The following is a 22,444-nucleotide window of genomic DNA, read 5'->3' on the forward strand; positions in this document are numbered from 1 at the left end:
AGAGAAGAATGGGAGAAACTTTCCAAATACACGTGTGCCAAGCTTGTAGAAGACTCAAGGCTATAATCGCTGCCAAATGCACTTCAGGATAGTACTGAGTAAATGGTCTGAAATCTTACGTAAATGTGATATTTCAGTTTTAATACATTTGCAAAAAATTCTAAAAACCTGTTTTTGCTTTGTCATTACGGGGTATTATGTGTAAATTGATGAGGGGAAAAAAACAATTTAATACATTTTAGAATAAGGCTGTAACTTAAGATTTTGAAAAATTCAAGGTGTCTGAATACTTTCCGAAGGCACTGTAAATAAGGTATTGCTGTTTTTTTGTTTTTTTTTAATACATTTGAAAACCTGTTTTCGAATTTTAATTATGGGGTATTGTGTGTAGATTTCTGAGGATTTTTATTTATTTAATCCCTTTTAGAATAAGGCTATAACGTAACAAACTGTGGAAAAAGGGAAGGTGTCTGAATACTTCCCGAATGCATTGTAGGTAGTGACCTGGTAGGACTAACCAATACCTATCCACTGCCCCACAACACCCTAAGGTATAAAAGCTTAGTACAACAATCTTACCCTATCATAACTCAAAATATAAAGTTGTTTTACTGATTTTCAGCATAGACAATGTATCAGCTTCTATGCTGAAAATGATCATGTTAGTCTCGTTGATGGTCAGGTCTTGCTATCTGTCTATCAGTTTAGAGTGCTTGCATTTTCCCATCCCTCAACTCCTCCCCCAAACCAAGTGGTGGAGATGTCGTTGGGCTGCAACATAAAGTCAGGAATTTGGCTTTATAATGTGTTATCAATCAGGCAGTATGGGGCTCCCTAGTGGCGCAGCGGTCTAAGGCCCTGCATGTCAATGCTAGAGGCGTCACTACAGACACCATGGTTTGAATCCAGGCTGTATCACAACCGGCCATGATTGGGAGTCCCATAGGGCGGCTCACATTGGCCCAGCGTCGTCCGGGTTTGGCCGGTGTAGGCCGTCATTGTAAATAAGAATTTGTTCATAACTGACTTGCATAGTTAAATCAAGGTACTATGTATATATATTTGGTGAGAGGACACCCATAACAGTATATTTAATCTACTATATACTCACATTTTCCTTTTTGTTATATCAGAAGCAGTCTCTATAAACTTCTGCAGCCACAGTGTGGTTGTTATTAAGAAGTAAAAAAGTCTAATTGTTTTTCCAATTTGTGATCCAGTTTTAAATGTCACACACCATCTATTTAATTGGATAAGTAGTACTGTAGATGTTGTGGGAAGATCATTAGGTTTTTTTCATAATGTCAGATACTGAATATGACTTGCACACACCATTTTTTGTAACACAAATGTTTGTGCAATTGAATTTACCAACTGTGCTATTTTTCACTTTGTCATTCATTGCAGCTATTTCTTTAAAAGCAGAAACTGTGAGGACATTTTCTGCAACAATTAAAATAGATGTAAAAGTCCCTTCAGTCACAAACTAGAAAAGTCCCCATCATCATATTATAGTAATTAAATTGCCCAATTTTCAAGTCCCACCCTCCATAGTTAGTCCAAGCTCATTCTGTTGTGAGCTTGGACACTTTTTGAAGTGCTTTACCACATTAAAATTAATTGAAAGACCTGTCAGTTTTAAGTTAAAATTCTAATAAGCTGACATATGGAGTTGTTTTAAGATGAGTCATTTAGCTATTTGATTTTGAATTTTAGGAACTCTTTACTTATCAAAAATAAGTAAATTGTGGATAAAATATTGAATTTGGCCTTGAAATCGCATAGAAATGCTTTGAATGATACATTCATAAATGGCAAAAAAGACAGTCAAAAAAATTATCATAAGGTCAGATAAAATAAAATACAATTTTATTAGTCACATGTGCTGAATACAACATGTGTAGACCTTACAGTGAAATGCTTACTTACAAGGGGAGTAACTAACCAACAATGCAGTTTAAAAAATGCAGATAAGAATAAGAGATAAAACATAAGTAATTAAAGAGCAGCAGTAAAATAACAATAGTGAGACTATATACAGGGGGGTACCCGGCACAGACTTAATGTAGGTAGAGTTATTAAAGTGACTATACATAGATGATCGCAACAGAGAGTAGCAGCGGGGGTAGGCAATGCAAATAGTCTGGGTAGCCATTTGATTAGATGTTCAGGAGTCTTATGGCTTGGGGGTAGAAGCTGTTTAGAAGCCTCTTGGACCTAGACTTGGCACTCTGGTACCGCTTGCCATGCGGGAGCAGAGAGAACAGTCTGACTAGGGTGGCTGGAGTCCTTGACAATTTTTAGGGCCTTCCTCTGACTGCCTGGTATCGAGGTCCTGGATGGCAGGAAGCTTGGCCCCAGTGATGTACTGGGCCGCTCGCATTACCCTCTGTAGTGCCTTGCGGTCGGAGGCCGAGCAGTTGCCATACCAGGCAGTGATGCAACCAGTCAGGATGCTCTCGATGGTGCAGCTGTAGAACCTTTTGAGGATCTGAGGACCCATGCCAAGTCTTTTCAGTCTCCTGAGGGGGAATGGGTTTTGTCGTGCCCTCTTCACGTCTGTCTTGGTGTGCTTGGACCATGTTAGTTTGTTGGTGATGTGGACACCAAGGAACTTGAAGCTCTCAACCTGCTCCACTGCAGCCCCGTCGTTGAGAATGGGGGCGTGCTCTGTCCGCTTTTTCCCGTAGTCCACAATCATCTTCTTTTTCTTGATCACGTTGAGGGAGAGGTTGTTGTCCTTGCACCACACGGCCAGGTCTCTGACCTCCTCCATGTAGGCTGTCTCGTCATTGTCGGTGATCAGGCCTACCACTGTTGTGTCATCGGCAAATTTAATGGTGTTGGAGTCGTGCCTGGCCATGCAGTCATAAGTGAACAGGAAGTACAGGAGGGGACTGAGCAAGCACCCGTGAGGGGCCCCTGTGTTGAGGATCAGCATGGCGGGTGTGTTGCTACCTACCCTTACCACGTGGGGGCGTCCCGTCAGGAAGTCCAGGATCCAGTTGCAGAGGGAGGTGTTTAGTCCAGGGTCCTTAGCTTATTGATGAGTTTTGAGGGCACTATGGTGTTGAATGATGAGCTGTAGTCAATGAATAGCATTCTCACTTAGGTGTTCCTTTTGTCCAGGTGGGAAAGGGCAGTGTGGAGTGCAATAGAGATTGCATCATCTGTGGATCTGTTTGGGCGGTACAACAAATTGGAGTGGGTCTAGGGTTTCTGGGATGATGGTGTTGATGTGAGCCATGGCCAGCCTTTCAAAGCACTTCATGGCTACAGACGTGAGTGCTACGGGTCGGTAGTCATTTAGGCAGGTTACCTTAGTGTTCTTGGGCACAGGCATTATGGTGGTCATGTTGGTATTACTGACTCGGACAGGGAGAGGTTGAAAATGTCAGTGAAGACACTTGCCAGCTGGTCAGCGCATGATCGCAGTTCACGTCCTGGTAATCCGTCTGGCCCTGCAGCCTTGTGAATGTTGACCTGTTTAAAGGTCTTACTCACATCGGCTGTGGAGAGAGTGATCACAGTCTTCCAGAGCAGCTGGTGCTCTCATGCAAGTTTCAGTGTTATTTGCCTCGAAGCAGGCATAGAAGTAGTTTAGCTCGTCTGGTAGGCTCGTGTCACTGGGCAGCTCTGGGCTGTGCTTCCCTTTGTAGTCTGTAATGGTTTGCAAGCCCTGCCACATCCGACGAGCGTCAGAGCCGGTGTAGTACGATTCGATCTTAGTCCTTTATTAACGCTTTGCCTGTTTGATGGTTTATCGGAGGGCATAGCGGGATATCTTATAATCTTCAGGGTTAGAGTACCGCTCTTTGAAAGTGGCAGCTCTGGTCTTTAGCTCAGTGCTGATGCTGCCTGTAATCCATGGCTTCTGGTTGGGGTATTTATGTACAGTCACTGTGGGGATGCACTTATTGATGAAGCCAATGACTGATGCGGTGTACTCCTCAATGCCATCGGAGGAATCCCGGAACATATTCCAGTCTGTGCTAGCAAAACAGTCCTGTAGCTTAGCATCTGCTTCATCTGACCACTTTTTATTATTGATCTAGTCACTGGTACTTCCTGCTTTAGTTTTTGCTTGTAAGCAGGAATCAGGAAGATTGAATTATGGTCAGATTTGCCAAATGGAGGGTGAGGGAGAGCTTTGTACCAATCTCTGTGTGTGGACTATAGGTGGTCCAGAGTTTCTTTTCCTCTGGTTGGACATTTAACATGTTGATAGAAATTTGGTAAAACGGATTGAAGTTTCACTGCATTAAAGTCCCAGCTACTAGGAGCGCGGCCTCTGGGTGAGCGTTTTCTTGTTTGCTTATGGCGGAATACAGCTCATTCAATGCTGTCTTAGTGCCAGCCACTGACTGTGGTGGTATGTAAACAGTTTCGAAAAATACAGATGAAATCTCTACGTAGATAGTGTGGTCTACAGCTTATCATGAGATACTCAGGCCTCAGGCGAGCAATAGCTCAAGACTTTCTTAGATATTGTGCACCAGCTGTTGTTTACAAAAATACATAGTCTGCCGCCCCTTGTCTTACCAGACGCCGCTGTTCTATCGTGCCGGTACAGTGTATAACCTGCCAGCTGTATGTTGACAGTGCCGTCGTTCAGCCACGACTCCGTGAAGCATAAGATATTACAGTCTTTAATGTCCCGTTGGTAGGTTAATCTTCCGCGTAGCTCGTTGATTTTATTCTCCAAGATTGCACATTTGCTAGCGGAATGGAGGGAAGTGGGGGTTTATTCGATCGCTGACGAATTCTCAGAAGGCAGCTCGCCCTTTGGCCCTTTTTTCTCTGCCTCCTCTTCACGCAAATCGGGAAAAAAAGGATTCTGCTAGCCCGTGGTGAGTAATTGCAGTCCTTATGTCTAGAAGTTTTCGGTCATAAGAGACGATAGCGGCAATATTATGTAGAAAATATTAAGGCGGTGGGGTTATGGTATGGGCAGGCATAAGCTACGGACAACGAACACAATTACATTTTATCAATGGCAATTTGAATGCACAGTGGTAACTTGACGAGATCCTGAGGCCCATTGTCGTGTCATTCATCCACCAACACCTCATGTTTCAGTATGATAATGCACGGCCCCACATCTCAAGGATCTGTACACAATTCCAAGAAGCTGAAAATGTCCCAGTTCTTCCAAGGCCTGCATACTCACCAGACATGTCACCCATTGAACATGTTTGGGATATCCAGCAACTTTGCACAGCCATTGAAGAGGAGTGGAACAACATTCCACAGACCACAGTCAACAACCGGATCAACTCTATGCGAAGGAGATGTGTCATGCTACATATGCAAATGGTGGTCACAGTAGATACTGACTGGTTTCTGATCCATGTCCCTACTTTTTTTTTAAAGATATCTGTAACCAACATACACTAAATTACTAAAAGTATGTTGACACCTACTCGTCGAACATCTCATTCCAAAATCATGGGAATTCATAAGGAGTTGGTTCCCCCTTTGCTGCTATAAGATGTTGGAACGTTGCTGCAGGGACTTATATATATATATATATATACTGAGTGTAAAAAACATTAAGGGCACCTACTCTTTTCTTTATATACAAATTGACTGTGATATACACTGCTCAAAAAAATGAAGGGAACACTAAAATAACACATCCTAGATTTGAATGAATGAAATAATCTTATTAAATACTTTTTTCTTTACATAGTTGAATGTGCTGACAACAAAATCACACAAAAATAATCAATGGATATCCAATTTATCAACCCGTGGAGGTCTGGATTTGGAGTCACACTCAAAATTAAAGTGGAAAACCACACTACAGGCTGATCCAACTTTGATGTAATGTCCTTAAAACAAGTCAAAATGAGGCTCAGTAGTGTGTGTGGCCTCCACGTGCCTGTATGACCTCCCTACAACGCCTGGGCATGCTCCTGATGAAGTGGCGGATGGTCTCCTGAGGGATCTCCTCCCAGACCCGGACTAAAGCATCCGCCAACTCCTGGACAGTCTGTGGTGCAACGTGGCATTGGTTGATGGAGCGAGACATGATGTCCCAGATGTGCTCAATTGGATTCAGGTCTGGGGAACGGGCGGGCCAGTCCATAGCATCAATGCCTTCCTCTTGCAGGAACTGCTGACAGTCAGGCTACCTCTGGCGAGCACATGGAGGGCTGTGCGGCCCCCCAAAGAAATGCCACCCCACACCATGACTGACCCACCGCCAAACCGGTCATGCTGGAGGATGTTGCAGGCAGCAGAACGTTCTCCACGGCGTCTCCAGACTCTGTCACGTCTGTCACATGTGCTCTGTGTGAACCTGCTTTCATCTGTGAAGAGCACAGGGTGCCAGTGGCGAATTTGCCAGTCTTGGTGTTCTCTGGCAAATGCCAAACGTCCTGCACGGTGTTGGGCTGTAAGCACAACCCCCACCTGTGGACGTCGGGCCCTCATACCACCCTCATGGAGTCTGTTTCTGACCGTTTGAGCAGACACATGCACATTTGTGGCCTGCTGGAGGTCATTTTGCAGGGCTCTGGCAGTGCTCCTCCTGCTCCTCCTTGCACAAAGGCGGAGGTAGCGGTCCTGCTGCTGGGTTGTTGCCCTCCTACGGCCTCCTCCACGTCTCACGATGTACTGGCCTGTCTCCTGGTAGCGCCTCCATGCTCTGGACACTACGCTGACAGACACAGCAAACCTTCTTGCCACAGCTCGCATTGATGTGCCATCCTGGGTGAGCTGCACTACCTGAGCCACTTGTGTGGGTTGTAGACTCGGTCTCATGCTACCACTAGAGTGAAAGCACCGCCAGCATTCAAAAGTGACCAAAACATCAGCCAGGAAGCATAGGAACTGAGAAGTGGTCTGTGGTCACCACCTGCAGAACCACTCCTTTATTGGGGTTGTCTTGCTAATTGCCTATAATTTCCACCTGTTGTCCATTCCATTTGCACAACAGCATGTGAAATGTATTGTCAATCAGTGTTGCTTCCTAAGTAGACAGTTTGATTTCACAGAAGTGTGATTGACTTGGAGTTACATTGTGTTGTTTAAGTGTTCCCTTTATTTTTTTGAGTAGTGTATATATATAGCTAAATATCATGCCTATGCATATAATACATCTGTTCACCTGTAATATCCACCACTCTCTGTTTCCAATTCAGGGGCCACAGCTCAGTAGATAGTGGTCTGAGCTCCCTGGACGGATGTCTTGGTGAAGGGACTGATCATCTTCATGATAGCTGCCTGAGGTGCGTTCAGGTGCAGATCAGTCTGAACTATGCCAGGGTGGAGGGAGTACACTGTCACAGCTGTACCTGAGAGAGGGGAAGAAATGAGGACATAAATACAACAAATGTCAGAGATTCCACTAATGGCAAGATAACCATATACAGTATAAGCCTCAGAAGTAGTGGACAAACACAAACCTTGTAGACTCTTGGCCAGGGAGCTGGTGAAGAGGACGTTAGCCAGCTTGCTCTGGCTGTACGCTTTCTTCTTGTCATAGCCCTTCTCACTGTTGATGTCATCCAGGTTAATGGTACCCCAGAAATGAGCCAAAGAGGATACATTGATGATCCTAGCCGGGGTGGACCTTTTGATCAGGTCAATCAATAAATGGGTCAACAGGAAGTGACCTAAGAAATGAGATAGGGGGCTTTGGAAGCTTTTGATTGGTAGATTTGACGTTTACATTTACGTCATTTAGCAGACGCTCTTATCCAGAGCAACTTACAAATTGGTGCATTCACCTTATGATATCCAGTGGAACAACCACTTTACAATAGTGCATCTATACCTTTTTTGGGGGGTAGGGTGGGGGGGGGGGTAGAAGGATTACTTAATCCTATCCCAGGTATTCCTTAAAGAGGTGGGGTTTCAGGTGTCTCCGGAAGGTGGTGATTGACTTCGCTGTCCTGGCGTCGTGAGGGAGCTTGTTCCACCATTGGGGTGCCAGAGCAGCGAACAGTTTTGACTGGGCTGAGCGGGAACTGTGCTTCCACAGAGGTAGGGAGGCGAGCAGGCCAGAGGTGGATGAACGCAGTGCCCTTCTTTGGGTGTAGGGACTGATCAGAGCCTGAAGGTACGGAGGTGCCGTTCCCCCTCACAGCTCCGTAGGCAAGCATCATGGTCTTGTAGCAGATGCGAGCTTCAACTGGAAGCCAGCGGAGTGTGCGGAGGAGCAGGGTGACGTGAGAGAACTTGGGAAGGTTGAACACCAGGCGGGCTGCGGCGTTCTGGATGAGTTGTAGGGGTTTGATGGCACAGGCAGGGAGCCCCGCCAACAGCGAGTTGCAGTAATCCAGACGGGAGATGACAAGTGCCTGGATTAGGACCTGCGCCGCTTCCTGTGTGAGGCAGAGTCGTACTCTGCGAATGTTGTAGAGCATGAACCTACAGGATCGGGTCACCACCTTGATGTTAGCGGAGAACGACAGAGTGTTGTCCAGGGTCACGCCAAGGCTCTTAGTACTCTGGGAGGAGGACACAATGGAGTTGTCAACCGTGATGGCGAGATCATGGAACGGGCAGTCCTTCCCCGGGAGGAAGAGCAGCTCCGTCTTGCCGAGGTTCAGCTTGAGGTGGTGATCCGTCATCCACACTGATATGTCTGCCAGACATGCAGAAATGCGATTCACCACCTGGTTATTAGAAGGCCTTCCCTGTAGCTCAGTTGGTAGAGCATGGTGTTTGCAACACCAGGATTGTGGGTTCGATTCCCATGGGGGGCCAGCACAGAAAAAAAAATGTATGATATGTATGAAATTGTATGAAATGTATGCATTCACTACTGTAAGTCGCTCTGGATAAGAGCGTCTGCTAAATGACTAAAATGTAAAATGTAAATGTAAGATTAATTGTGTGTTGTCTGCGTAGCAATGATAGAAGAGACCATGTGAGGATATGACAGAGCCAAGTGACTTGGTGTATAGCGAGAATAGGAGAGGGCCTAGAACTGAGCCCTGGGGGACACCAGTGGCGAGAGCACGTGGTGCGGAGACGGATTCTCGCCATGCCACCTGGTAGGAGCGACCTGTCAGGTAGGATGCAATCCAAGAGTGAACCACACCGGAGATGCCCAACTCGGAGAGGGTGGAGAGGAGGATCTGATGGTTCACAGTATCAAAGGCAGCAGATAGGTCTAGAAGGATGAGAGCCGAGGAGAGAGAGTTAGCTTTAGCAGTGCGGAGAGCCTCCATGACACAGAGAAGAGCAGTCTCAGTTGAATGACCAGTCTTGAAACCTGACTGATTTGGATCAAGAAGGTCATTCTGAGAGAGATAGCAAGAGAGCAGGCCAAGGACGGCACGCTCAAGAGTTTTGGAGAGGAAAGAAAGAAGGGATACTGGTCTGTAGTTGTTGACATCGGAGGGATCGAGTGTAGGTTTTTTGAAAAGGGGTGCAACTCTCGCTCTCTTGAAGACGGAAGGGACGTAGCCAGCGGTCAAGGATGAGTTGATGAGTGAGGTGAGGTAAGGGAGAAGGTCTCCGGAAATGGTCTGGAGAAGAGAGGAGGGGATAGGGTCAAGCGGGCAGGTTGTTGGGCGGCCGGCCGTCGCAAGTCGCAAGATTTCATCTGGAGAGAGAGGGGAGAAAGAGGTGAAAGCATAGGGTAGGGCAATGTGAGCAGGACCAGCGGTGTCATTTGACTTAACAAACGAGGATCGGATGTCGTCAACCTTCTTTTCAAAATGGTTGACAAAGTCGTCCGCAGAGAGGGAGGAGGGGGGAGGGGGAGGAGGATTCAGGAGGGAGGAGAAGGTGGCAAAGAGCTTTCTATGGTTAGAGGCAGATGCTTGGAATTTAGAGTGGTAGAAAGTGGCTTTAGCAGCAGAAACAGAGGAAGAAAATGTGGAGAGGAGGGAGTGAAAAGATGCCAGGTTCGCAGGGAGGCTAATTTTCCTCCATTTCCACTCGGCTGCCCGGAGCCCTGTTCTGTGAGCTCGAAATGAGTCGTCAAGCCACGGAGCAGGAGGGGAGGACCGAGCCGGCCGGGAGGATAGGGGCCATAGAGAGTCAAAGGATGCAGAAAGGGAGGAGAGAAGGATTGAGGAGGCAGAATCAGGAGATTGGTTGGAGAAGGATCGAGCAGAGGGACGAGATGAAAGGATGGAAGAGAAGAGAGTAGCAGGAGAGAGAGAGCGAAGGTTGCGACGGCGCAATACCATCTGAGTAGGGGCAGAGTGAGTAGTGTTGGAGGAGAGCGAGAGGGAAAAGGATACAAGGTAGTGGTCGGAGACTTGGAGGGGAGTTGCAGTGAGATTGGTAGAAGAACAGCATCTAGTAAAGATGAGGTCAAGCGTATTGCCTGCCTTGTGAGTAGGGGGGGACGGTGAGAGGGTGAGGCCAAAAGAGGAGAGGAGTGGAAAGAAGGAGGCAGAGAGAAATTAGTCAAAGGTAGACGTAGGGAGGTTAAAGTCACCCAGAATTGTGAGGGGTGAGCCATCCTCAGGAAAGGTTGATTCGTTGGACTTGATTTATACATTTGAACTGTGATTGTGCAAAGATCATGTTCTGGTAATGGTCTTGTTCAATTCAGTGGGTTAGTTAGTATCACTTGAGTTTAGTTAGTATCACTTGAGGTTAGTCAGTATCACTTGAGGTTAGTTAGCATCACTTGAGGTTAGTTAGTATCACTTGAGGTTAGTTAGTGTCACTTGAGATTAATGACCTTTCACATAACTCTCTTCCACAGCCTTCCCTGTGGCTCAGTTGGTAGAGCATGGTGTTTGCAATGCCAGCATGGTGTGTGCAACGCCAGGGTTGTGGGTTTGATTCCCATGGGGGGCCAGTACAAAAAAAAAAAAAATGTATGAAATGAAATGCAAGCATTCACTACTGTAAGTCGCTCTGGATAAGAGCATCTGCTAAATGACGTAAATGTACATCTCCTCCACAATGCTTTATAAAGTGTTGACTGAAACTAGATGGCCCTACAGTACATGGAAAGCACTGCTAGGATTAAAACTCTAGGAAAAATGTTTGACAATGGAGAACAGTATGTACAAGTCAGGACTTGCTTACCGTAAATTCCGGACTATAAGCTGCAACTTTTTTCCCAGGCTTTGAACCTCGCGGCTTAAACAATGACGCGGCTAATATATGGATTTTTCCCGCTTTCAATTTTTTTTTTTTCAAAAAACACATTCTGTGACGTGCTCAGTTTTTTGGCGGCATGAAGCTTTCATTAGACCAATGAAATTGCCGAACGGGTTACGGTCAAACAACTTTTTTGTTTACTGTTTAGATTAAATAGAGCGCTCTCAAACTACCCATCATTCTGATTACGGTAGTCATTTTGTCACCCTCATCATGGCAAAGACACGGAGAAATGCATATGATGCAGCTTTCAAGTTGAAGGCGATTGATCTGGCTGTTGGAAAAGGAAATAGAGCTGCTGCACGGGAGCTTGGTCTTAATGAGTCGATGATAAGACGTTGGAAACAGCAGCGTGAGGAATTGACTCAGTGCAAAAAGACAACTAAAGCTTACTGCTAAATTTTTATTTTTGTTACAAGCCGTGTTTTGTTAAAGCCTATTTATTTTTGTTACAAGCCATGTTTCGTTAAAGCCTATTTATTTTTGTTACAAGCCGTGTTTTGTTAAAGCCTGTGTAAAGTTCATTTGTTTCAATGTACCGGTAGGCACCTGCGGCTTATAGACATGTGCGGCTTATTTATGTTAAAAATATATATATTTTTTAAATTCAGTGAGTGCGGCTTATATTCAGGTGCGCTTAATAGTCCGGAAATTACGGTAAATGAAATGTTGTGTGGTCTGGAACTTTCTTGTTCTGCCTTGGATGTGTGCCACATGCAATCATCCATGTGGTTAGTCAGTAGTGGGTAAGGCCAGATTCTTCAATTAATTTAGTGTATTTCTGTCATAACGTAACCAAATCTCTAAGGGAAGCATTGAGCTTCATGTCCAGTTGTCCACGAGGATGTAAGCAGTTAAATAACCACTTCCTTATAGGAATGGCTACTAGTACAGCCAATTGGAAGTTAAACATTCGTCAATTATCAATAATATGTGGTATGTCTGTGCCCTTTTAGATTTTAGCATCATGTGAGGCCTGGCAAAAGAGGAACTTTGTTTCTCTTTCTAGTGCTATGTAGTTTTACTTACCCATGTGGTTGACACCAATCTGCATTTCAAATGCATCACCTGTTTTCTCGTACAGACACACCATGAAGCCAGCATTGTTGATGAGGATATTGAGTTTTGTCTCTTCTACAGAAATAATATAAAATGTCAAAATGTTGACAGGAGTGCCAATTAATCAATTACTGTGACAATGAAGTTGCGATACAATCAAGTCTGTGTTTGAGGTTTGACTATGGTGGAATAAAAGGTGGTATGGAGATATCATGTGGATGAACAAAGCAACAGTCATGTCTCACTTTCCCCTACCCTTGTTGATGGGCTCTGCAAACTCCCGGATGGACTTGGTGTCTGACAAATCAAGCTTCTTGATGACAACATTTTGGCTGCCAGAGCCTTGTACGACTTCTTTCAGGGCTCCCTCAGCTTTATCCATGTCTCTGAAAGCCAAGATGATTCTGGCCCCTACAAAGAAATTGTGGAAAATAAATTACGGTCCAAGAAAATCATTCCAGCCCAATCCGAATCCAACTCAGGATGTCAATCATAATGACTTTTCAGGAGGATATTGAACAGAGCCATCATGGCTACATACAATATTTAATTTATATTATTTTATTCCAAAATTGAAGGATTCCACATTATGTGGGTGATATAAATTAACAGCAGCAACCCCAGTGCCTGTCTAAAATCACCTGCTAAGTAGGATATAGGTTGATATACTATTACTGTTTGTGTGTTGTATTATCATTAGGCTACATAGTAGCTTTAGCAAATTGACGAGAACATTAAAGCCCAGCTGTAACACAACTCATTCTACAAATTGAAAAGTATGATCAGTTGATTAGGAGATGTGGCACACGTAACCGACCTCCCGAAGCATCTTGCATTTCGGCTACACTTCAGGCTGGGGACTAAGTTTAACACATCCCCATGTGGTACAGCAGCACCATTTCATATTGTCAAATTCCTGTACATCCAAATGTATTTGGCAAATAAAGGTGATTCTTGTTACATCTGCTCCTGCCACGCCCTCTAGTGCTCATCCTGTGTCTCCTTGACCTGCCACCAGTCCCCCAGTGCTCTATCCCTCTCCTTCTCTCTCTGTGTGTGTGATTGTGTGGGTGGAGACAGGTGTGCTGGAGTCAGAGCAGATCCCCACCAGCTGCAACCTGTTCCACAATCAAGGCCTCTACATATACTCAGTCCTGCCTCTTCCATGCTATCAGATTGTAATCTCTGCTCAGTCAGTCTACGGTTCTAGCCGTTTGTTACTGTTTAGATCCTGCTGTGCCTGTTTTCCTTGCCTGATGCTGTTTTCCTCTCCTCTACAATTCTGCCCACTCTGACTCTGGTCCCTGTCTCCATTCCCACGTCTCATCATCCTGCTACTCTGCCCTGGATTCCCCACTCTACTACTCCCTTGGATTCCCCTCCGGACCTGCTTACCCTGTCCCAACCCCTCTCGCTCCAGCCTCACCCTCTGCACCTGGTTTCCTGCAACACGCCCGAGCTTCCTGCCTGACCTGCACATCTTCCCCCTGTGTTTCAATAAATACCTTGGTTACTTCATCCCAGTCTCCTCGTCTGAGTCTGCTCTTGGGTTCCCCTGTTCCACTCCTCGTAACAATTCTGAGATCAGGTGATTTACTGTTTGGCTTCCCTAAGTGCAAAAAATCTAAGCCAATCTAATTGTATTTGTCACATGCGCCGAATACTACAGGTGTAGACCTTACAGTAAAATGCTTACTTACAAGCCCTTAACCTGTTTGGTATAGGGGGCAGTATTGAGAATTTTGGAAAAAATATGTTCCCATTTTTAACGGCCTCCTACACCAACTCAGAAGCTAGAATATGCATATTATTGTTCAGGTTTGGATAGAAAACACTCTGAATTTTCTAAAACTGTTTGAATGGTGTCTGTGAGTATAACAGAACTCCTATGGCAGGCAAAAACCTGACAAGGCTTCAAGCAGGAAGTACCCTGTCTGACAAGGAGTCGTGCGTCTTACCTCTTTTTATTGAAAAGTAAGGATCTTAGCTGTAACGTGACAATTCCCAGGGCTCCAATAGGCTCTCAGAGCCCGCGAAATAACTGAAGGTTTACGAGGGAACCTCAGGTTGAAATATATTATCGCCTTTTGTAAGTGGATGCTCGGAGGACCTTTCAATGATGCGCGTGCATGAGTCGCTTCTGAGGAGAAATTTTATTCGGCTGTTTAGGCTCAATGCATACTCCCGGTCGGAATATTAACACTTCTCTATGACATAAATGGCATAAAAATTGGTTTTAAACAGCGGTTGACATGCTTCGAAGTACGGTAATGGAATATTTAGACATTTTTGACACGCCAATGCGCCATGCGCGACACCGCGAAAAAGCATTCTAGAACTCACGAACAAAACGTCGCTGTTGGAACATAACGATGGATTATTTGGGACCAAACCAACATTTGTTATTGAAGTAGAAGTCCTGGCAGTGTATTCTGATGAAGAACAAGCAAGGTAAGAACATCTTTCTTATAGGAAATGTGATTTTGGTGGATGCTGACCTGGGTGGGTATCTAAATAGCTAGCCCTGTAATGCCGGGCTATGTACTTAGATTATTGCAAAATGTGCTTCATCCGAAAAGCTATTTTAAAATCGGACATATCGAGTGCATAGAGGGGTAATGTATCTATAATTCTTAAAATAATTGTTATGCTTTTTGTGAACGTTTATCGTGAGTAATTTAGCAAACTGTTAGTAAATTCACCGGAAGTTTGCGGTGGTTATGCTTTTTCTGAACGTCACATGCTAATGTAAAAAGCTGGTTTTTGATATAAATATGAACTTGATTGAACAGACATGCATGTATTGTATAACACAATGTCCTAGGTGTGTCATCTGATGAAGATTATAAAAGGTTAGTGCTGCATTTAGCTGTGGTTTGGGTTTATGTGACATGATATGCTAGCTTGAAAAATGGCTGTGTGATTATTTCTGGCTGGGTACTCTGCTGACATAATCTAATGTTTTGCTTTTGTTGTAAAGCCTTTTTGAAATCGGACAGTGGGGTTAGATTAACGAGATTCTTGTCTTTAAATAGCTGTGAAATAGTCATATGTTTGAGAAATTGAAGTTATAGCATTTCTAACGATTCAAAAATCGCGCCACTGGATTTCAGTGGCTGTTACGTAGGTGGGACGAGTTCGTCCCACATGTACTAGAGAGGTTAATGAAAAATGCAGTTTTAAGAAAATACCTAAACAAATAGAAAATACAAGTAGATATAAATCAAATTTATTTATATAGCCCTTCGTACATCAGCTGATATCTCAAAGTGCTGTACAGAAACCCAGCCTAAAACCCCAAACAGCAAGCAATGCATGTGAAAGAAGCACGGTGGCTAGGAAAAACTCCCTAGGAAAAACTCCCTAGAAAGGCCAAAAACCTAGGAAGAAACCTAGAGAGGAACCAGGCTATGAGGGGTGGCCAGTCCTCTTCTGGCTGTGCCGGGTGGATATTATAACAGAACATGGTCAAGACAAGATGTTAAAATGTTCATAAATGACCAGCATGGTCAAATAATAATAATCATAGTAGTTGTCGAGGGTGCAGCAAGCACGTCCGGTGAACAGGTCAGGATTCCATAGCCGCAGGCAGAACAGTTGAATCTGGAGCAGCAGCATGGCCAGGTGGACTGGGGACAGCAAGGAGTCATCATGCCAGGTAGTCCTGAGGCATGGTCCTAGGGCTCAGGTCCTCCGAGAGAAAGAAAGAAAGAGAGAAAGAGAGAGAGAATTAGAGAAAGCATATTTAAATTCACACAGGACACCGGATAAGACAAGAGAAATACTCCAGATGTAACAGACTGACTCTAGCCCCCCGACAAGTAAACTACTGCAGCATAAATACTGAAGGCTGAGACAGGAGGGATCAGAAGACACTGTGGCCCCATCCGATGATACCCCCGGACAGGGCCAAACAGGCAGGATATAACCCCACCCACTTTGCCAAAGCACAGCCCCCACACCACTAGAGGGATGTCTACAACCACCAACTTACCGTCCTAAGACAAGGCCGAGTATAGCCCACAAAGATCTCTGCCACGGCACAACCCAAGGGGGGGGGGGGGGGGCGCCAACCCAGACAGGAAGACCACGTCAATAACTCAACCCACTCAAGTGACGCACCCCTCCCATGGACGGCATGGAAGAACACCAGTAAGCCAGTGACTCAGCCCCTGTAATAGGGTTAGAGGCAGAGAATCCCAGTGGAGAGAGGGGAACCGGCAAGGCAGAGACAGCAAGGGCGGTTCGTTGCTCCAGCCTTTCCGTTCACCTTCACACTCCTGGGCCAGACTATACTTAATCATAGGACCTACTGAAGAGAGAAGTCTTCAGTAAAGACTTAAAGGTTGAGACTGAGTCTGCGTCTCTCACATGGGTAGGCAGACCATTCCATAAAAATGGAGCTCTATAGGAGAAAGCCCTACCTCCAGCCGTTTGCTTAGAAATTCTAGGGACAATTAGGAGGCCTGCGTCTTGTGACCGTAGCGTACGTGTAGGTATGTACGGCAGGACCAAATCGGAAAGATAGGTAGGAGCAAGCCCATGGATATAAGAATAACAAATAATTAAAGAGCAGCAGTAAATAATAATAGCGGGGCTTTTCATACAGGGGGCACCTGTGTCGAGGTAATATGTACATGTAGGTAGAGTTAAGGTGACAATGCATAGATAATAACAGAGAGTAGCAGCAGCGTTCAAGAGGGGATGGGGGGAGAATGCAAATTGTCTGGGTAGCCATTTGATTAGCTGTTCAGGAGTCTTATGGCTTGGAGGTAGAAGCTACTTAGGAGCCTCTTGGACCCAGACTTGGTTCTCCAGTACCGCTTGCCGTGCAGTAGCAGAGAGAACAGTCTATAACCAGGGTGGCTGTAGTCTTCGACAATTTGTAGGGCATTCCTCTGACACCACCTGATATAGAGGTCCTGGATGGCAGGAAGCTTAGCCCCGGTGATGGACTTGGCCGTACGCACTTCTGTCTTTAGTGCCTTGCGGTCGCAGGCTGAGCAGTTGCCATACCAGGCAGTGATGCAACCAGTCAGGATGCTCTCAATGGTGCAGCTGTAAAACCTTTTGAGGATCTGAGGACCCATGCCAAATCTTTTCAGTCTCCTGAGGGGGAATAGGTTTTGTTGTTCCCTCTTCACAACTGTCTTGGTGTGCTTGGACCATGTTAGTTTGGTGATGTAGACACCAAGGAACTTGAATCTCTCAACCTGCTCCACTACAGCCCCGTCGATGAGAATGGGGGCGTGCTCGGTCCTCCTTTTCCTGTAGTCCACAATCATCTCCTTTGTCTTGATCATGTTGAGGGAGAGGTTGTTGTCCTTGCACCACACGGTCAGGTCTCTGACCCCCTCCCTATAGGCTGTCTCATCGTTGTCGGTGATCAGGCCTACCACTGTTGTGTCATCGGCAAACTTAGTGATGGTGTTGGAGTCGTGTCTGGCCATGCAGTCATGAGTGAACAGGGAGAACAGGAGGGTACTGAGAACACACCCCTGAGGGGCCCCCGTGTTGAGGATCAGCGTGGCGGATGTGTTGTTATCTTTACTTACCACCTGGGGCGGCCCGTCAGGAAGTCCAGGATTCAGTTGCAGAGGGAGTTGTTTAGTCCCAGGGTCCTTAGCTTATTGATGAGGTTTGAGGGCACTATGGTGCTTTGAAGGCGCTATGTTCTTGGGCACAGGGACTATGGTGGTCTCCTTGAAACATGTTAGTATTATAGACTCAGACAGGGAGAGTTATAAAATGTCAGTGAAGACACTTGCCAGTTGGTCAGCACATGCTCGGAGTACACGTCCTGGTAATCCGCCTGGCCCTGCGGTCTTGTGAATGTTGACCTGTTTGGGATAGGGGGCAGTATTGAGAATTTTGGAAAAAATATGTGCCCATTTTTAACTGCCTCCTACACCAACTCAGATGCTAGAATATGCATATTATTGTTCAGGTTCGGATAGAAAACACCCTGAATTTTCTAAAACTGTTTGAATGGTGTCTGTGAGTATAACAGAACTCCTATGGCAGGCAAAAACCTGACAAGGTTTCAAGCAGGAAGTACCCTGTCTGACAAGGAGTCGTGCGTCTTGCATCTGTTTATTGAAAAGTAAGGATCTTAGCTGTAACGTGACAATTCCCAGGGCTCCGATAGGCTCTCAGAACCCGGGAAATAACTGAAGGTTAACGAGGCAGCCTCAGGCTGAAACACATTATCGGCTTTGGCAAGTGGCGGCTCAGAGGACCTTTGAATGAGGCGCGTGCACGATTCGCTCCTGAGGAGAAATTTTATTTGGCTGTTTAGGCTCAATGCATATTCCGGTCAGAATATTATCACTTTTCTAAGAGATAAATGGCATAAAAATTGGTTTTAAACAGCGGTTGACATGCTTCGAAGTACGGTAATGGAATATTTAGACATTTTTTGTCACGCCAATGCGCCATGCGCGAGACCGTGATGAAGCATTCTGATAGTGTCTAGAACTCATGAACAAAACGTCGCTGTTTGGATATAACGATGGATTATTTGGGACCAAACCAACATTTGTTATTGAAGTAGAAGTCCTGGCAGTGTATTCTGACGAAGAACAAGCAAGGTAAGAACATTTTTCTTATAGGAAATGTGATTTTGGTGGAGGCTGACCTGGGTGTGTGTCTAAATAGCTAGCCCTGTGATGCCGGGCTATGTACTTAGATTATTGCAAAATGTGCTTCATCCGAAAAGCTATTTTAAAATCGGACATATCGAGTGCATAGAGGAGTAATGTATCTATAATTCTTAAAATAATTGTTATGCTTTTTGTGAACGTTTATCGTGAGTAATTTAGCAAATTGTTAGTAAATTCACCGGAAGTTTGCGGGGGTTATGCTTTTTCTGAACGTCACATGCTAATGTAAAAAGCTGTTTTTTGATATAAATATGAACTTGATTGAACAGACATGCATGTATTGTATAACACAATGTCCTAGGTGTGTCATCTGATGAAGATCATAAAAGGTTAGTGCTGCATTTAGCTGTGGTTTGGGTTTATGTGACATGATATGCTAGCTTGAAAAATGGGTGTCTGATTATTTCTGGCTGGGCACTCTGCTGACATAATCTAATGTTTTGCTTTCGTTGTAAAGCCTTTTTGAAATCGGACAGTGGGGTTAGATTAACGAGATTCTTGTCTTTAAATAGCTGTAAAATAGTCATATGTTTGAGAAATTGAAGTAATAGTATTTCTAACGATTCAAAAATCGCGCCACTGGATTTCAGTGGCTGTTACGTAGGTGGGACGAGTTCGTCCCACATGCGCCAGAGAGGTTAAAGGTCTTACTCACATCGGCTGTGGAAAGCGTCCAGAACAACTGATGCTCTCATGCATGTTTCAGTGTAACTTGCCTCGAAGCAAGCATAGAAGTTATTTAGCTCATCTGGTAGGCTTGTGTCACTGGGCAGCTCTCGGCTGTGCTTCCCTTTGTAGTCTGTAATAGTTTGTAAGCCCTGCCACATCTGACGAGCGTCGGAGCCGGTGAAGTACGATTCGATCTTCATCCTGTATTGACGCTTTGCCTGTTTGATGGTTCGTCCAATGGCATAGTGGGATTTCTTATAAGCTTCTGTGTTTGAGTTCCACGCCTTGAAAGCGGCAGCTCTACCCTTTAGCTCAGTGCGAATGTTGCCTGTAATCCATGGCTTCTGGTTGGGGTATGTACATACAGTCACTGTAGGGACGACGTTCTCGATGCACTTATTGATACAGTGAGGGAAAAAAGTATTTGATTCCCTGCTGATTTTTTACGTTTGCCCACTGACAAAGAAATTATCAGTCTATAATTTTAATGGAAAGTATATTTGAATAGTGAGAAACAGAATAACAACAAAATAATCCAGAAAAATGCATGTCAAAAATGTTATAAATTGATTTGCATTTTAATGAGGGAAATAAGTATTTGACCCCCTCCCAGAAAGATTTCTGTCTCCCAGGTGTATTTTATACACGTAACGAGCTGAGATTAGGAGCACACTCTTAAAGGGAATGCTCCTTATCTCAGTTTGTTACCTGTATAAAAGACACCTGTCCACAGAAGCAATCAATCAATCAGATTCCAAACTCTCCACCATGGTCAAGACCAAAGAGCTCTCCAAGGATGTCAGGGACAAGATTGTAGACCTACACAAGGCTGGAATGGGCTACAAGACCATCGCCAAGCAGCTTGGTGAGAAGGTGACAACAGTTGGTGCGATTATTCGTAAATGGAGAAACACGAAAGAACTGTCAATCTCCTTCGGCCTGGGGCTCCATTCAAGATCTCATAGTATAGAGAGTTGTGGAGTTGCAATGATCATGAGAACGGTGAGGAATCGGCCCAGAACTACACGGGAGGATCTTGTCAATGACCTCAAGGCAGCTGGGACCATAGTCACCAAGAAAACAATTGGTAACACACTACGCCGTGAAGGACTGAAATCCTGCAGCATTCGCAAGGTCTCCCTGCACAAGAAAGCACATATACATGCCTGTCTGAAGTTTGCCAATGAACATCTGAATGATTCAGAGGAGAACTGGGTGAAAGTGTTGTGGTCAAATGAGACCAAAATGGAGCTCTTTGGCATCAACTCAACTCGCCGTGTTTGGAGGAGGAGGAATGCTGCCTATGACCCCCAACAATACCATCCCCACTGTCAAACATGGAGGTGGAAACATTATGCTTTGGGGGTGTTTTTCTGCTAAGGGGACAGGACAACTTCACCGCATCAAAGGGACGATAGATGGGGCCATGTACCATCAAATCTTGGGTGAGAACCTCCTTCCCTCAGCCAGGGCATTGAAAATGGGTCGTGGATGGGTATTCCAGCATGACAATGACCCAAAACACACGGCCAAGGCAACAAAGGAGTGGCTCAATAAGAAGCACATTAAGGTCCTGGAGTGGCCTAGCCAGTCTCCAGACCTTAATCCCATAGAAAATCTGTGGAGGGAGCTGAAGGTTCGAGTTGCCAAACGTCAGCCTCGAAACCTTAATGACTTGGAGAAGATCTGCAAAGAGGAGTGGGACAAAATCCCTCCTGAGATGTGTGCAAACCTGGTGGCCAACTACAAGAAATGTCTGACCTCTGTGATTGCCAACAAGGGTTTTGCCACCAAGTACTAAGTAATTTTTTGCAGAGGGGTCAAATACTTTTTTCGCTCATTAAAATGCAAATCATTTTGTAACATTTTTGACATCTGTTTTTCTGGATTTTTTGGTTGTTATTCTGTCTCTCACTGTTCAAATAAACCTACCATTAAAATTATAGACTGATAATTTCTTGTCAGTGGGCAAACATACAAAATCAGCAGGGGATCAAATACTTTTTTCCCTCACTGTAAAGCCAATGACTGATGTGGTGTACTCCTCAATGCCATCGGAAGAATCCCGGAACATATTCCAGTCTGTGCTAGCAAAACAGTCCTGTAGTTTAGCATCTGCGTCATCTGACCACTTTTTTATAAACCGAGTCACTGGTGCCTCCTGCTTTAGTTTTTACTGGTAAGCAGGAATCAGGAGGATAGAATTATGGTCAGATTTGCCAAATGGAGGGCGAGGGAGAGTTCTGTACCAATCTCTGTGTGTGGAGTAATGGTGGTCTAGAATTTGTTTCCCTCTGATTGCACATTTAAGTTTCCCTGCAGTAAGCAGCGCCTCTGGATGAGCGTTTTCCTGTTTGCTAATGGCGGTATACAGCTCATTGAGTGCGGTTTTAGTGCCAACGTTGGTCTGTGGTGGTATGTAGACAGCTACGAAAAATACAGATGAAAACTCTCTAGGTAGATAGTGTGGTCTACAGCTTATCATGAGATACTCTACCTCAGGCGAGCAATAGCTCAAGACTTTCTTAGATATTGTGCACCAGCTGTTGTTTGCAAAAATACATAGTCCGCCGCCCCTTGTCTTACCAGACGCCGCTGTTCTATCGTGCCGGTACAGCGTATAACCTGCCAGCTGTATGTTGATAGTGCCGTCGTTCAGCCACGACTCCGTGAAGCATAAGATATTACAGTCTTTAATGTCCCGTTGGTAGTTTATTCTTCCTCGTAGCTCGTCGATTTTATTCTCCAAGATTGCACATTTGCTAGCGGAATGGAGGGAAGTGGGGGTTTATTCGATCGCTGACGAATTCTCAGAAGGCAGCTCGCCCTTTGGCCCTTTTTTCTCTGCCTCCTCTTCACGCAAATCGGAAAAAAGGATTCTGCTAGTCCGTAGTGAGTAATTGCAGTCCTTATGTCTAGAAGTTTTCGGTCATAAGAGACGATAGCGGCAATATTATTAAGTAGAAAAT

The 22,444-nt window shown here is 45.0% G+C and overlaps 1 pseudogene; it reads right to left on the bottom strand.

Annotated features, from left to right (window-relative positions):
- Positions 1–7,110: 7,110 nt before the first annotated feature.
- LOC115148660 (retinol dehydrogenase 12-like) overlaps positions 7,111–22,444 on the bottom strand; it is an 85,913-nt pseudogene continuing 70,579 nt past the window's right edge.

Source organism: Salmo trutta, chromosome 2 (genome assembly GCF_901001165.1).
Source record: "Salmo trutta chromosome 2, fSalTru1.1, whole genome shotgun sequence".
Lineage (NCBI taxonomy): Eukaryota > Metazoa > Chordata > Actinopteri > Salmoniformes > Salmonidae > Salmo > Salmo trutta.